Genomic DNA, 17,120 nt, shown 5'->3' with positions numbered 1-17,120 from the left:
AAGAGCCCAACTGCCAGTGCAGGAGACATGAGATACAAGTTCACTCCCTGGGTCGGGAAGATCCCCCGAAGGAGCACAGCAACCCACTCCAGTATTCTTGCCTGGAGAATCCCATGGACAGAGAAGGCTGGCGGGTTACGGTCCAGAGGGTCACAAAAAGTTGGACATGACTAAAGTGACTTAGCACGCATGCACATATTCAATAACGAGACTCAGAACACATTTTAGTAAAAACTTGTCCAACTGCATACTGAAATTATTATTCAAAATCTTTTTTTCTGAGTCCCAGAACTAGTTCTATGCCTTAGTCAATACTTCACTTTTCTTCAAATAAGTATAGTACACTTTATATACTAACAATATAGCTCTGTTTATTACCAACATAAAATCTGTACATACTTAAAATGCAGTTCCTTCTAAAAGTCTTTCCATTTTTATCATCCATCCACAATGTATGTGTCACTGATATCACAGTTTCTCACTGTCATGTTTGTTTTCCTTTGCTGGTATATTTTTCCTGCACCTTCTACACAGGCAAGTACCTCTTCCCACAGCACACCATGAACTCATGGGAAATGGGGACTTTGTGGGAGGGATGTGGATAACTGGGAAATTTTTAATATGGAGCATACTTTAGATGCTATATTTCTGGTGTGTGATAACTGTACTGTGGTCATTTAGGATGTCCTTATTCTTAGGCAATGAATACTGAAGTAGTGGGCAGGGTGGGGTGATATGCCACCATATCCACACTTATCAAATGTTAGCAAAATGAAAATGAAAAGTGTATGTGTGTGTGTGTGTGTGTGTGTGTGTGTGTACAGGTGGTCATCTACTGTCTTTCAATTTTTTTTAAAGAAAATTTGGAGGGGAAACATCTGTGGTAAAAGAGTGGTGCCATTCCTACTATCTGGGAGAAAGAAGAGGGGAAATGCTGCAGGGGATTCTGATGGGGTTGTCGCTGTTATTCTGTCACTCAGCCATGTCTGACTCTTTGCAATCCCATGGACTGCAGCACACTAGGCTTTCCCTGTCCTTCTACATCTCCCAGAGTTTGCTCAAACTCATGTCCATTGAGTCACTGATGCCATCCAACCATCTCATCCTCTGTCATCCCCTTTCCCTCCTGCCTTCAGTCTTTCCCAGCATCAGGGAATGAGTCAGCTCTTTGCATCAGGTAGCCAAAGTACTGGAGATTCAACCTCAGCATCAGTCCTTCCAGTGAAAATTCAGGGTTGATTTTCTTCAGGATAGACTAGTTTGGTCTCCTTGGAGTCCAAGGACCTCCAAGAGTTTCCTACAGCAACACAATTTGAAAACATCAGTTCTTCAGTGCTCAGCCTTTTTTATGGTCCAACTCTCACATCCGTAAATGACTGCTGGAAAAACCATAGCTTTGACTATATGGAACTTGTCAGCAAAGTAACGTCTTTGTTTTTTAATATGCTGTCTAGGTTTGTCATAACTTTTCTTCCAAGGGACAAGTGTCTTTTAATTTCATGGCTGCAGTCACCATCCGCAGTGATTTTGGAGCCTAAGAAAATAGTCTGTTACTGTTTCCACTGTTACCCCATCTATTTGCCATGAAGTGATGGGACCAGATAGCATTATCTTAGTTTTCTTAATGTTGAGTTTTAAGCAAAGTTCTTCACTCTCCTCTTTCACCTTCATCAAGAGGCTCTTTAGTTACTCTTTGCTTTTGGCCATTAGGGTGGTGTTACCTGCATAGGTGAGGTTGTTGCTGTTTCTTCCGGAAATCTTGATTCCAGCTTGTGCTTCATCCAGCCCAGCATTTCGCATGCTGTACTCTTTTATCCGTATGGGCACTTCCTTACAGGCGTGAAAGATTCCTGACCCACATTTAGAGGGGCTCCAGAACCCTTCGGCCTGAGCGCTGTGGCCAGCCTCCTCTCCAGTGCTGGATGCACGAGTTGTTTCCCGAGTTCTGGACTGACCTGTCCAGGTAGCTCACATCTCCTGGTGAGGGGTGACGGCCACAGTACCTGTCATTATTATCTCTTTGTAAGGCTTTGCACACACAAATCACTTGACATTAGGGTCCAACTGACTCTATATTCTCCCAAGCACAAGGAATCAAAAAGAAACTAGGTTCCTTAATATCCTGTTTAACATTATATTAAACAATTATCAGGTGGCATATTTATCCCCACCACCTTCCTATCTCACCCTCCTGTCCCCACTCACTTGAAAAACTAGATCATTAGATTCAAGCAGAAGAAAAATCTGATTAGTGTGAGGAATCAGACATAGGGAGAAGAAAAGAAAAAGAGATCAAAGTAAAAGGAAAATTTAAGTAAAAGGAAAATTTAAGCCAAAAAAATTAAAAAGGAATATGAAAGATAATATAAAGCAATATTGTTGGATGTATGACCAAGAAGAAGCCTGCAGGAAATAAATTTAATCTCTTGCTTAAATTGATCACTAAACCACAGCTCTCAGTACAGCTAACAACTTTAAAATCCCAGTCCGCAGACATGTGGTCATCCCACCCTGGTACTTGTTATGCCAAATATTACTGCTGACTTGGGGTGCTCCTGAGTCAGCTGAGAGGACCACCTTCATTTCCATTCCCTGCCAAGAGACACATCAGTGACTGGGGGCTGGAACGAGAGCCAGTGGCAAATATACCACAGCAGCAGGCCAAGGACTACACAAAAGAAGTCTGGTGTTGAGGTTAAAATTAAATGAAATGAAGAGAAATAAAGACAAAGGAGGATGAAAAGAACAAACACAGCATCAGTGTGGGTTCTCTCTACACACAGGGAAAGCAAACATCTGGAATTATTTGGTGCTGAGTGCCACCAAATGTAAGGTTTTGTTCCCCTCTTATGATTACTTCTTAGTAACACCATACAAAGAAAAAAATAAGACCCACAGGCTAAAATGAAGGAGAGTGGTTAAAGTGGGTAACAATAACCATTATATACACACACACACACACACACACACACACACACACATTTTTAAAGTAACAGAGCAGTTAACCTCACAGAGAATATTCCTGGCTGACTTGGAGAGACGTTCATCCTAAATTCTGAAGTCAGTGAAGAAGTTGCAGAAGATATGTATAATCACATGCTAACATTTTTGCACAATTACGCCTCTACAAGCACAGGAAAAGTTTTTAAATGATTCCAAAAGAAATGCTCATATTATGAGTGATTTTTACCTCTTTTACATTTTTCACACATTTTTTAATGTAATTAAAACAAAAATAACAAAAAAAATCCCTTAAAATTCCTTAAAGAAAAAGAAAAATCATCCCCTTCCAGGTCGCTCACTCTTCGTGTGTGTGTGTGTGCACGCACACGCACGCGTGCACACTCAGTCGTGTCCAACTCTTTAAGCCATGGACTGTAGCACACCAGGCTCCTCTGTCCATAGAATTTTCCAGGCAAGAATGCTGGAGTGGGTTGCCATTTCCTACTCCAAGAAATCTTCCTGACCCAGGGAATGAACTGATGTCTCTTGTTTCTCCTGCATCGGCAGGTGGATTCTTTACCACTAAGCCACCTGGGAAGCTAAATGCGTATTCAATCTACAAACAACTCCTTTCACATAGAATACAGCTCTGAGTCAGCTGTCCCACTCAGGGGAGGAAGTGCCATAGGGACAACCAGCTGCATTATGGTGCAAAAAACACATGTGAAGATCAACTGAAAGAACTTGAATCTAGCATCTCTGTTCACTAGTTCAGTGGCCCAGGAAAAACTACATGAAAATTTCTGAGTGTTACCTTCAGTTGGCTTTGGAAGTGGAATAATAAATACCACACAGGGTTGTTTTGAGGACTCTGAAGACCAGGTCCCACATATGACAAAATGGACTGGTGGGCTAGTTACCATGGAGACTATGACCCTTCTGAACAATTCTGTACAGTTTATTCTCTCATGAAACATTTGTTCCTAATAATGCCAGACTGCCATTTCTACTGACCTCCCCTCAGTCTATAATTCCACAGACTAATTAGTGCTCAGTAGAACAACCTGGATACTGATGCTTCCTTCTAAAGCATCTGCATCTACTACCTCCAGGAGCGAGCAGAGCAAACATCCAGAAGAGTAAAATAGGGAAGAGTGTGTCAGGGTATAAAGGCATGTTTATCCAAGTTCTTCGTCCTATGAACACATAGCAAGCCCAGTAAGAGTAGAAAACATTTTCTAGGGGCACACACTGCAGAAGCATGATCAAGCTTGAATACAGTTACAGACTCAGCTTGACATATTATACTTCAACAGAGTTTGCACTGTAATTGGTGTTCATTTCTTAGTTTCAAAAACTTTAAGGATATCCACCAACAACTTTAATATTCATAAGTATGCCTTGAATCTATAGAAGTCTGGAACCACTGAAACAGAAAATAGTGAGACGTCTGAAGCAACTAGTTAGAAAAATGCTGCTAAGAAAGGCTTTCTACAATGATGAAAATTTTTGCTCTATATTTACGCCATCTAATTCTTTGCAAACAAATATGGAAAAGCTCTATACAGTCAGCAAAAACAAGACCCGGAGCTGACTGTGGCTCAGATCATGAACTCCTTATTGCCAAATTCAGACTTAAATTGAAGAAAGTAGGGAAAACCACTAAGCCATTCAGGTACAACTTAAATCAAAACCCTCACAATTATACAGTGGAAGTGACAAATAGATTCAAGCGATTAGATCTGATAGACAGAGTACCTGAACTATGGAAGGAGGGTCATAACACTGGACAGGAGGCAGAGATTAAGACCATCCTCAAAAAAAAGAAAATGCAAAAAGGCAAAATGGTTGACTGAGGAGGCCTTAGAAATAGCTGAGAAAAAAAGAGAAGCAAAAGGAGAAAAGGAAAGATATTCCCATCTCAATGCAGAGATCTAAGAATTCCATTTTAAGTCTGAAGAGGGTGTTTGCTATGACCAGTGCATTCTCTTGACAAAATTCTGTTAACCTTTGCCCTGCTTCATTTTGTACTCCAAGGCTAAATTTATCTGTTACTTCAGGTATTTCTTGACTTCCTACTTTTGCATTCCAGTCTCCTACAGTGAAAAAGACATCTTTTTGGGGTGTTAGTTCTAGAAGGTCTTGTAGGTCTTCATAGAACCGTTCAACTTCAGCTTCTTCAGCATTACTAGTTGGGGCATAGACTTGGATTACTGTGATACTGAATGGTTTGCCTTGGAAATAAACAGAGATTATTCTGTCGTTTTTGAGATTGTATCCAACTACTGCATTTCGGACCCTTTCGTTGACTATGATGGCCACTCCATTTCTTCTTAGTACTACTTCTAAGTATTCTAAATATTCTAAGTATTCTAAGTACTTCTAAGTATTCTAAGAAGTTCATACTTCTACCACAGTAATAGATATAATGGTCAACTGAGTTAAATTCACCCATTCCAGGCCACTTCAGTTCACTGATTTCTAAAAGGTCGATGTTCACTCTTGCCATCTCCTGTTTGACCACTTCCAATTTGCCTTGATTCATGGACCTAACATTCCAGGTTCCTATGCAATATTGCTCTTTACAGCACTGGACTTTACTTCCATCACCAGTCATATCCACAACTGGGTGTTGTTTTTGCTTTGGCTCCGTCTCTTCATTCTTTCTGGAGTTATTTCTCCGCTGATCTAAAGTAGCATACTAGGAACCTAACAACCTGGGGAGTTTATCTTTCAGTGTCCTATCTTTCTGCCTTTTCATACTGTTCATGGGGTTCTCAAGGCAAGAATAATGAAGTGGTTTGACATTCCCTTCTCCAGTGGACCACATTTTGTCAGAACTCTCCACCATGACCCGTCCATCTTCAGTGGCCCTACACAGCATGGCTCATAGTTTCATTGAGTTAGACAAGGCTGTGGTCCATGTGATCAGACTGGTTAGTTTTCAGTGATTGCGGTTTTCAATCTTTCTGCCCTCTGATGGAAAAGGATAAGAGGCTAATGGGAGCTTCCTGATGGAAGAGACTGACTGAGGGGGAAACTGGAGTCTTATTCTGATGGGCAGGGTCATGCTCAGTAAATCTTTAATCCATTCTGTCCTTCTTGCCTAATTCAGACTCAAACTGAATAAAGTAGGGAAAACCACTACACCCTTCAGGTATGACATAAAGCAAATCCCTACAATTATACAGTTGAAGTGACAAATAGATTCAAGGGATTCGATCTGATAGGGTGCCTGAAGAACTATGGATGGACGTTCATGACATTGTACAGGAGGCAGGGATCAACACCATCCCCAAGAAAAAGAAATGCAAAAAGGCAAAATGGTTGTCTGAGGAGGCCTTACAAATAGCTATGAAATGAAGACAACTGAAAGACAAAGGAGAAAAGGAAAGACATGCCAATTTGAATGCAGAATTCCAAAGAATAGCAAGGAGAGATATAAAGACTTCCTCAGTGATCAATGCAAAGAAAGACAGGAAAACAATAGAATGGGGAAAACTAGAGGTCTCTTCAAGAAAATTAGAGATACCAAGGGAACATTTCATGCAAAGATGGGCACAATAAAGGACAGAAATGGTATGGCCCTAACAGAAGCAGAAGATATTAAGAAAAGATGGCAAGAATACACAGAAGAACTATACAAAAAATATCTTCATGACCCAGATAATCACCATGGTGTGACCTCTCACCTAGAGCCAGACATTCTGGAATGCGAAGTGGGCCTTAGGAAGCATCACTAAAAACAAAGCTAGTGGAGGTGATGGATTCCAGTTGAGCTATTTCAAATCCTAAAAGGTGATGGTGTGAAAGTGCTACACTCAAAATGACACCAAATTTGGAAAACTCAGCAGTGGCCATGCAACTGGAAACCACATTTTCATTTCAAGCTCAAAGAAAGGCAATGCAAAACAATGCGCAAACTACTGCACAACTGCACTCATCTCACACATTAACAAAGAAATGCTCAAAATTCTCCAAGCCAGGCTTCAACAGTATGTGCACCGTGAACTTCCAGGTGTTCAAGCTGGCTTTAGAAAAGGCAGAGGAATCAGAGATCAAATTGCCAACATTCATCGGATCATCAAAAAAGCAAGAGAGTTCCAGAAAAACATCTACTTCAGCTTTATTGACTATGCCAAAGCCTTTGACTGTGTGGATCACAACAAACTGTGGAAAATTCTTCAAGAGATGGGAATACCAGACCACCTGACCTGCCTCCTGAGAAATTTGTATGCAGGTCAGGAAGCAACAGTTAGAACTGTACATGGAACAATGGACTGGTTCCAAATCGGGAAAGGAGTACATCAAGGCTGTATATTGTCACCCTGATTATTTAACTTATATGCAGACTACATCATGAGAAATGCTGGACTAGATGAAGCACAAGCTAGAATCAAGACTGCTGGGAGAAATATCAATAGCATCAGATATGCCAATGACACCACCCTTATGGCAGAAAATGAAGAACTAAAGAGCCTCCTGATAAAAGTAAAAGAGGAGAGTGAAAAAGTTGGCTTAAAGTTCAACATTCAGAAAACTAAGATATGGCATCTGGTCCCATCACTTCATGACAAATAGATGGGGAAACAGTGGAAACAGTGACAGACTTTATTTTATGGGGCTCCAAATCAATGCAGATGGTGACTGCAGCCATGAGATTAAAAGATGCCTGCTCCTTGGAAGAAAAGCTATGATCAACCTAGAAAGCATATTAAAGAGCAGAGACATTACTTTGCCAACAAAGGTTCGTCTAGTAAAAGCTATGGATTTTCCAGTAGTCATGTATGGATGTGAGAGTTGGACTATAAAGAAAGCTGAGTGCTAAAGAATTGATGCTTTTGAACTGTGGTGTTGGAGAAGACTCTTGAGAATTCCCTGGACAGCAAGATCCTACCAGTCCACCCTAAAGGAAATCGGTCATGAACAGTCATTGGATGGACTGATGCTGAAGATGAAACTCCAATATATTGGCCACCTGATGCGAAGAATTGACTCAGTGGAGACCTTGATGCTGGGAAATATTGAAGGCGGGAGGAGAGGGGACAACAGAGGATCAGATGGTTCGATGGCATCACCAACTCAATGGACATGAGTTTGAGTAAATTCCGTGAGTTGGTGATGTACAGGAGGCCTGGCATGCTACAGTCCATGGGGTCGCAAAGAGTCAGACACAACTGAGCAACTGAACTGAAGTGAACTGAACTGAACTGAAGAACAGCAAGGAGAGATAAGAAAGCCTTTTTAAGTGAACAGTGCAAAGAAACAGAGGAAAACAACAGAATGGGGCAGGCTAGAGATCTCTGCAAGAAAATCAGAGATACCAAGGGAACATTTCATGCAAAGATGGGCACAATAAAGGACAGAAATGGTATGGACCTAACAGAAGCAGAATATATTAAGATGTGGCAAGAATTCACAGAAGAACTATACAAAAAAGATCTTCATGACCCAGATAAGCACAGTGGTGTGATCAGTGACCTAGAGCCAGACATCCTGGAATGTGAAGTCAAGTGGGCCTTAGGGTGCATCACTTTGAACAAAGTTAGTTGAAGTGATGGAATTCTAGCTGAGCTATTACAAATCCTAAAAGATGATGCTGTGAAAGTGCTGTACTCAAAATGACAGTAAATTTGGAAAACTCAGCAGTGGCCACAGAACTGGAAAAGGTCAGTTTTCATTCCAATCCCAAAGAAGGGCAATGCCAAAGAATGTTCAAAGTGAAACTGAAAGTCACTCAGTCATGTCCGACTCCTTGCAACCCCATGGACTATTCAGTCCATGGAGTTCTCCAGGCCAGAATACTGGTGTGGGTAGTCATTCCCTTCTCCAGGGGATTTTCCCAACCCAGGTATCAAAGTGAGGTCTCCCACATTGCATGCAGATTCTTTATCACTTGAAAAAAGAAAAGCCCAAAAAATGTTCAAACTACTGCACAACTGCACTCCTGAGAAACCTGTATGCAGGTCAAAAAACAAGTTATAACTGGCCATGGAACAACAGAGTAGTTCCAAATTGGGAAAGCAGTAAGTCAAGGTTGTATATTGTCACCTGCTTCTTTAACTTACATGCAGAGTTCAGTTCAGTTCAATTGTTCCAAATGTCTGTGATCCCATGGACTGCAGCACTCCAGGCCTCCCTGTCCATTATCAACTCCCAGAGTTTACTCAAACCCATGTCCACTGAGTCGGTGATGCCAACCAACCATGTCATTCTCGGTCATCTCCTTCTTCTCTCGCCTTCAATCCTTCCCAGCATCAGGGTCTTCTCCAGTGAGCCACTTCTTTGCATGAGGTGGCCAAAGTATTGGAGCTTCAGCTGCAGCATCAGTCCTTCCAATGAATATTCAAGACCGATTTCCTTTACAATCTCCTTGCTGTCCAAGGAATGGACAAAAGTCTTCTCCAACAGCACAGTTCAAAAGCATCAATTCTTCAGTGCTCAGCTTTCTTTACAGTCCAACTCTCACATCCATACATGACTACTGGAAAAACCAGTTTTGACTAGACAGACATTTGTTGGCAAAGTAATTTCTCTGGCTTTTAACAAGCTGTCTAGGTTGGTCATAACTTTTCTTCCAAACAGCAAGCAGCTTTTAATTTCATGGCAGTACTCACCACCTGCAGTGATTTTGGAGACCCCCAAAATAAATTCTGGCACTGTATCCACTGTTTCCCCATCTATTTGCCATGAAGTGATGGGACCAGATGCCATGATCTTAATTTTCTGAATGTTGAGTTTTAAGCCATCTTTTTCACTCTCTTCTTTCACTTTCATCAAGAGGCTCTTTAGTTCTTCTTTACTTCCACCATAAGGGTGGTGTCATCTATTGATATTTCTCCCAGCAATCTTGATTCCAGCTTGTGCCTCATCCAGTCCAGTATTTCTCATGATGTACTCTGAAAATAAGTTAAATAAGCAAGGTGACAATACACAGCCTTTTAATACTCCTTTCCTGATTTGCAACCACTCCATTGTTCCATGTACAGTTCTAACTGTTGCTTCTTGACGTGCACACAGATTTCTCAGGAGGCAGGTCAGGTGATCTGGTATTCCCATCTCTTGAAGAATTTTCCACAGTTTGTTGTGATCCACACAGTCAAAGGTTTTGGCATAGTTAATTAAGCAGAAGTAGATGTTTTTCTGGAGCTCTCTTGCTTTTTCGATGATCCAACAGATGTTGGCACAGTACATCATGTGAAATGCTGGGCTGGATGAAGCATAAGCTGAAATCAAGATTGCTGGGAGAAATATCAAAAACCTCATATATGCAGATGGCACCACTCTTTTGGCAGAAAGCGAAGAGGAACTGAAGGTGAAAGAGGAGAGTGAAAAAGCTGGCTTAAAACTCAACATTCATGTCAATGCTGATTCATGTCAATGCATGGCAAAAGTCACTACAATATTGTAAAGTAATTAGCCTCCAGTTAAAATAAATAAATTAAAAAACTCAACATTCAAAAACTAATAACATAGCATCCAGTCCTATCACTTCATGGCAAATAAGATGGGGAAACAATGGAAACAGTGACTTTATTTTCTTGGGCTCCAAAATCACTGCAGATGGTGACTGCACCCATGAAATTAAAAGATTCTTGCTCCTGGGAAGAAAAGCTATGACAAATCTAGACAGAGTATTAAAAAGCAGAGTCATTACTTTGGGGACAAAGGTCCACAAAGTCAAAGCTATGGTTTTTCCAGTAGTTATATATGGATGTGAGAGTTGTGCCATAAGGATGTTGAGCGCCAAGGAACTGAGGAATTAATGGTTTTGAACAGTGGTGTTGGACAAGACTCTTGAGAGTCCCTTGGACTGCAAGGAGATCAAACAAGTCTATCCTAAAGAAATTAACCCTAAATATTCATTGGAAGGACTGATGCTGAAGCTGAAACTCCAGTACTTTGGCCACCTGATGTGAAGAACCGACTCACTGAAAAAGACTCTGTTTTGGGGAAAGATTGAAGGCAGGAGGAGAAGGGGACGACAGAGGATGAGACGGTTGGATGGCATCACGACTCAATGGACATGAGTATGAGCAAGCTCCGGGAGATGGTGAAGGACAGGGAAGCCTGGCATGGTGCAGTCCATGAGGTCAGAACAAGTTAGACATGACTAGTGACTAAACAACAACCACCACATCCCTAAACACATGAGAGGTGACTAGTGCCGGTGAGGAACTTAATTTTGATTTATATTCAATTTTAACTAATTTAAATTAATTTGTATCATGACGTGTGGCTATTGACTATGGTATTGGATGGCACTGATCTAGAACACTGGGTTAATGATTTCTGCTAACTCAGAAGAGATGGTATGTGGATAAGTTAGCAAAGTTTGAAAGCTAACAGACAAGAAGAGAAACAAAACACACAAAACACAACAACAAAAAGTCCAGCACCATGTTATTGATAATATTCTCCCAGTTCACATAGGATTCACCTTGATAAAGCTGCGGTCCTACTCTGATCTCAAGCTGTTGTAACTCAGGGCGAAATAACAAAAAACCATAGAGTGGGTGGCTTAAACAACACAAGTTTATTTTCTAATAGTTTTAGAAGCTAAAAAGCCAAAAGTTTCTGGACAAATTGGTTCCTGGTGAGATCCTCTTCCCTGCCATCTCTGTGTACTCACATGACCTCTTCTTTGATGTGTGCAGGAAAAGAGATCTCTTCCCTCTTTTTATAAAGCCACATAGATTAGACATATCAGATTAGATTCCACTCTGGCTTCCCTAGTGTCTCAGAAGGTTAAGAATCTGTCTGTAATGCAGGAGACCTGGGTTGAATGCCTGTGCTGGGAAGATCCCCTGGAGAAGGGAATGGCAGCCCACTCCAGTCTTCTTGCCTGGAGAATCCCGTGGGCAGAGGAGCCTGGAGGACTACAGTCCAAGGGGTCACAGGATTCAGGCATGACTGAGCAACTAACACATCAGTTCAGTCATGTCCGACTCTGCGACTCCATGGACTGCAGCACGCCAGGCCTCCTGTCCATCACCAACTCACGGAATTTACTCACACTCATGTCCACTGAGTCAGTAATGCCATCCAACCATGTCATCCTCTGTTGTCCCCTTCTCCTCCTGCTTTCAATCTTTCTTAGCATCAGGGTCTTTTCAAATAAGTCAGCTCTTCGCATCAGGTGGCCAAAGTATTGGAGTTTCAGCTTCAGCATCAGTCCTCCCAATGAACACCCAGGACTGATCTCCTTTAGGATGGACTGGTTTGATCTCCTTGCAGTCCAAGGGACTCTCAAGAGTCTTCTCCAACACCACAGTTCAAAAGCATCAATTATTTGGCATTCAGCTTTCTTTATAGTCCAACTCTCACATCCATACATGACCACTGGAAAAACCATAGCGTTGACTAGATGGTCCTTTATTGGCAAAGTAATGTCTCTGCTTTTTAATATGCTATCTAGTTTGGTCATAACTTTCCTTCCAAGGAGTAAGCATCTTTTAATTTCAAGGTTGCAATCACCATCTGCCATGATTTTGGAGCCCAAAAACATAAAGTCTGACACTGTTTCCACTGTGTCCCCATCTATTTCCCATGAAGTGATGGGAAAAGATGCCATGATCTTAGTTTTCTGAATGTTGAGCTTTAAGGCAACTTTTTCACTCTCCTCTTTCACTTTCATCAAGAGGCTTTTTAGTTCTTCTTCACTTTCCACCATAAAGGTGGTGTCATCTACATATCTGAGGTTATTAATATTTCTCCAGCAATCTTGATTCCAGCTTGTGCTTCTTCCAGCACAGCATTTCTCTTGATATACTCTGCATATAAGTTAAACAAGCAGCGTGACAATATATAGCCTTGATGTACTCCTTTTCCTATTTGGAAACAGTCTGTTGTTCTATGTCCAGTTCTAACTGTTGCTTCCTGACCTGCATATAGGTTTCTCAAGAGGCAGGTCAGGTGGTCTAGAATTCCCATCTCTTTCAGAATTTTTCACAGTTTATTGTGATCCACAGAGTCTAGTTAAGGCTATGAATTTTTTCAGTAGTCATGTATGGGATTGGGGGCAGGAGGATAAGGGGACAACAGAGGATGAGATGGTTGGATGGTATCACCAACACAATGGACATGGGTTTGGGTGGACTCTGGGAGTTGGTGATGGACAGGGAGGCCTGGCGTGCTGCGGTTCATGGGGTCGCAAAGAGTCGGACACAACTGAGTAACTGAACTGAACTGAACTGAACTTGATGTACCTTTGTTGGCAAAGTAATGTCTCTGCTTTTTAATATGCTGTCTAGGTTGATCTTAACTTCTCTTCCAAGGAGTAAGTGGCTTTTTATTTCATGGCTGCAGTCACCATCTGCAGTGATTTTGGAGCCCAAAAAAATAAAGTCTGCCACAGTTTCCACTGTTTCTCAATTCGTTTGCCACAAAGTGATGGGACCAGATGACATTATCTTTGTTTTCTGAATGTTGAGCTTTAAGTCAACTTTTTCACAAACATATCATTTAATCTTAATTATCTCTCTAAAGGGCCTATCTCCAAATACAGTCACACTAGGGGTTACGGTTTCAGCATATGAATTTGCGGGGGCGGGGGGCAGTGACAAAATTCAGTCTCTGCTCAACCTTCCATTCTCCCTTAACTAGCTTTTTTATCATAAGTTCTAACATGTCATGAGCCATATTTCCTGCCCTTAATTCATAATCTTCTAGAGGCTTAGTATTCTGCCTTCTCTTACCACAAGACCAGTTTACACCTGAGTAAGGTTTTAACCTTGCCATCAGACAACTCTGAAATTCACTGAAAGTAAAACTTATCTTTGGTCCTCAAAAATGACTTCTTTCCTCTTTTAACTATGCAGAAAGGCGTTAGCACAGCAGGTCCAAAACCACTCTCCTTAGAAAGAACCTCTTGCAAAGGATAGTTTGGGAGTTTGGGATGGGCATGTACACACTGCTATATTTAAAATGGATAACCAACAAGGACCTACTATATGGCACATAAAACTCTGTTCACTGTTATGTGGCAGCCCAGATGGAAGGTGAGTTTGGGGGAGAATTGATACATGTGTATGTATGGTTGAGTCCCTTTCCTGTTCACCTGGAACTATCATAACATTGTTAATCAGCTATACCCCAATAAAAATAAAAAGTTTTTTTAAAAAAAGAATGAAAAACTTGCAAGGGTGGCCCTTGGCTAGGGTCTAAGAACTTGGATACTGTAATAGTTCCTACCAACCTAACTGCAAAGATGGACTCTCTTCCGGGCGGGTGACATTCAGCTGGCCAGTGGGGGCGACAGGATCTCCGTCCTAGTACCATGGCCCAATTTGTCCAAAACATCACGGAGAAGGCCCCGGCGCTGGTCAATGCTGCTGTGACTTACTCGAAGCCTCGACTGGCCATGTTTTGGTACTATGCCAAGGTTGAGCTGGTTCCTCCAACCCCTGCTGAGATCCCTACAGCAATTCAGAGCTTGAAAAAAAATTATCAACAGTGCTAAAACCGGTAGCTTCAAACAGCTCACTGTTAAGGAAGCTCTAGTGAATGGTTTGGTGGCCACTGAGGTGAGGATATGATTTTATGTTGGCGAGATCATAGGCAAGCGTGGCATCATTGGCTATGATGTTTGAAGACCAATTTTTAACATGTGAGTAGTATATTTGCTTTATTATTCAAATGTTCTTGGACCATGTGTGAGCAGACTGCTATTTGAATAAAATAAGACAATGTGTCAAAAAAAAAAAGATGGACTCTTTCTGCACAAACTGTACAAACAATGTCACTGATTGTGAACATCTGCTTTCCTTCCAAGGGTTTGAAATTTTGATACTTGCTAGACAGTTGATGCGGAGAAGGCAATGGCAACCCACTCCAGTACTCTTGCCTGGAACATCCCATGGACGGAGGAGCCTGGTAGGTTGCAGTCCACGGGGTCGTGAAGAGTCGGACACGACTCGTGACTTCACTTTCACTTTTCACTTTCACACATTGGAGAAGGAAATGACAACCCACTCCAGTGTTCTTGCCTAGAGGATCCCAGGGATGGCGCAGCCTGGTGGGCTGCCATCTATGGGGTCGCACAGAGTCAGATACAACTGAAGCAACTTAGTAGCAGCAGCAGACAGTGGATGACTATGTGACCAGCCCCCAAAATAAACCTTAGGCATTGAATCTCTAATGAGCTTCCCTGATGAATGACATTTCGCATGTGTTGTCATAATTCTGCTGATGAAATTATATGTGTTTTGTGTGACTCCTCAAGGAAAAGACTCTTAGAGGCTTGAGTCTGGTTTCCTCCAGACTTCATCCCATGCACCTCCCTTTGTTGATTTTGCTTTGTGTTCTTTCCCTGAAATAAATCATAGGCATGGGGACAACTATATGCTGAATTCTGAGTTTTCCTAGTTAATTATCAAACCTGGAGGATGTCTTGAGCACCCCCAACTTATCAAACAACAAACATTTTTATACTAAAAAAAAAACCTGCTTCCTATCTCTTAGAGAACATTCACTCCAGTTATAGAAGCATTAGTCCTGGAGGTCAAACTCCAAATATTTGGAGGTCAAGCACCAAAGAAAATGAAGGGAGGATATAATCAACAAAACATTTTTTTAAAAAACTAGAAGACAGGCACTTCCAGATCAGAAGAGCTAGCCAAGTGCCCATCACAACGGATGAAAGTTTCACACAATAAGCACATCATCATATGATTTTATTATAAAAGCATTGGAAGACAGAGGGAAATGGAACAATGCCTTCACAATTCTGAAAGAAAATTATTTCCAACCTGGAATTCTATATCCAGACAAACTATCAATCAAGTGTAACTAGTACACTGGCCAGAAATAATTTACCTCCCACACACTATTTAAAAAAGGTACTAGAGGATATGCTCCCTCAAAAGCAAGAAAGAGGACATAGTAAAGAGAAGATATATATAATACCAGAGAAAGAATAGAAGAACGGATGATAAGGAAGGAAAATCCTCAGATGGTTGCAAAGAAGCTTTTAAATAAGAAAAGAAAAGGTTATTTATATCTGCCCAGATTTCCATCTCATGTAAATACCAAAAGAGTTAAAAGAAACCTCCACAAACTCTTAAAAAGAAAGGGAAAAAAGAGAAAGAAGAGGAAGGCAAAAGCAACAGCAGGAGTCATTGTGGTATACCAATTTTCTTTGTTGACAGAAATATCCAAAGCTCTTCTGAATAAGGGATAACAAGATCAGCTATGTACTTTCACAACTACCAACATTAGGTTACAACATGGTACTTGACAATGGCTGGCAATTCTCCTGATCAAAAAAATTTGTTCGACAGAAGTTAGAGAACAAACGTAAACAAGAGATTCCACTGGCTTCCTTTGATAAATGCCTCTTTTTATTCAAGGACTAGGGATAGTTTATCAACAGTCACATAAGTGCTCCATTACCCAATTTAAAGGCTCCCACAAAACTCTGGATAAGAAATTCAGGAGGGAGGAGCCAAGATGGTGGAGGAATAGGACGGGGAGACCACTTTCTCCCCTACAAATTCATCGAAAGAACTGAACGCAGAGCAAACTTCACAAAACAACTTCTGATCGCTAGCTGAGGTCATCAGGTGCCCAGAAAAGCAGCCCGTTGTCTTCGAAAGGAGGTAGGACAAAATATAAAAGATAAAAAGAGAGACTAAAGAGCTTGGGATGAAGATCTATCCTAGGAAGGGAGTCTTAATAGAGGAAGTTTTCAAACACCAGGAAACCCTCGCACTGGCGGGACTGGGGGAAGTTTTAGAATCTCGGAGGGCAACCTGACTGGGAGGGGAAAAATAAATAAAACCCACAGTTTACGTGCCTAAAAGCACTCCCAGCAGAAAAGTACCCCAGACGCCCACGTCCGCCACTAGCAAGTGGGGGCTGAACGGAGAGGAGCAGATGGCATTGCTTAGGGTAAGGACCAGGCCTGAGTGCCCTGAGGGCAATCGGAGGAAGCTTTTGTGAGTTACCAACTTAAACTGTGGGACAGCAAAAGAGAGAGAGAAAATTAACCAGCCCAGACACACTGCCAGCCGTTCACAGAACAAAGGGACCAAGCAAGTCCAGGGAAGAGCTAGCCGGCTGCAGACCGGCCCAGCCCCGCCAAAGGCAGGAGGCAGTGGGAAGGGGAAAGGGGCTAATTCCAAAACCAGACGAAGATGCCACAAAAATAGAAAACTACAGGCCAATATCACTGATGA

The 17,120-nt window shown here is 41.7% G+C and overlaps 1 protein-coding gene and 1 pseudogene across 5 annotated transcripts in view; one reads left to right on the top strand and one right to left on the bottom strand.

Annotated features, from left to right (window-relative positions):
• The window catches only part of FANCC (FA complementation group C), a 315,224-nt gene that overhangs the window by 258,984 nt on the left and 39,120 nt on the right, over positions 1–17,120 (bottom strand). The window lies entirely within an intron of this gene.
• LOC110150308 (ATP synthase subunit g, mitochondrial pseudogene) lies at positions 14,222–14,548 on the top strand (annotated as a pseudogene).

The sequence above is a fragment of the Odocoileus virginianus genome, chromosome 31, assembly GCF_023699985.2.
Source record: "Odocoileus virginianus isolate 20LAN1187 ecotype Illinois chromosome 31, Ovbor_1.2, whole genome shotgun sequence".
Lineage (NCBI taxonomy): Eukaryota > Metazoa > Chordata > Mammalia > Artiodactyla > Cervidae > Odocoileus > Odocoileus virginianus.
This window is presented reverse-complemented; position numbering and strand designations above follow the sequence as displayed.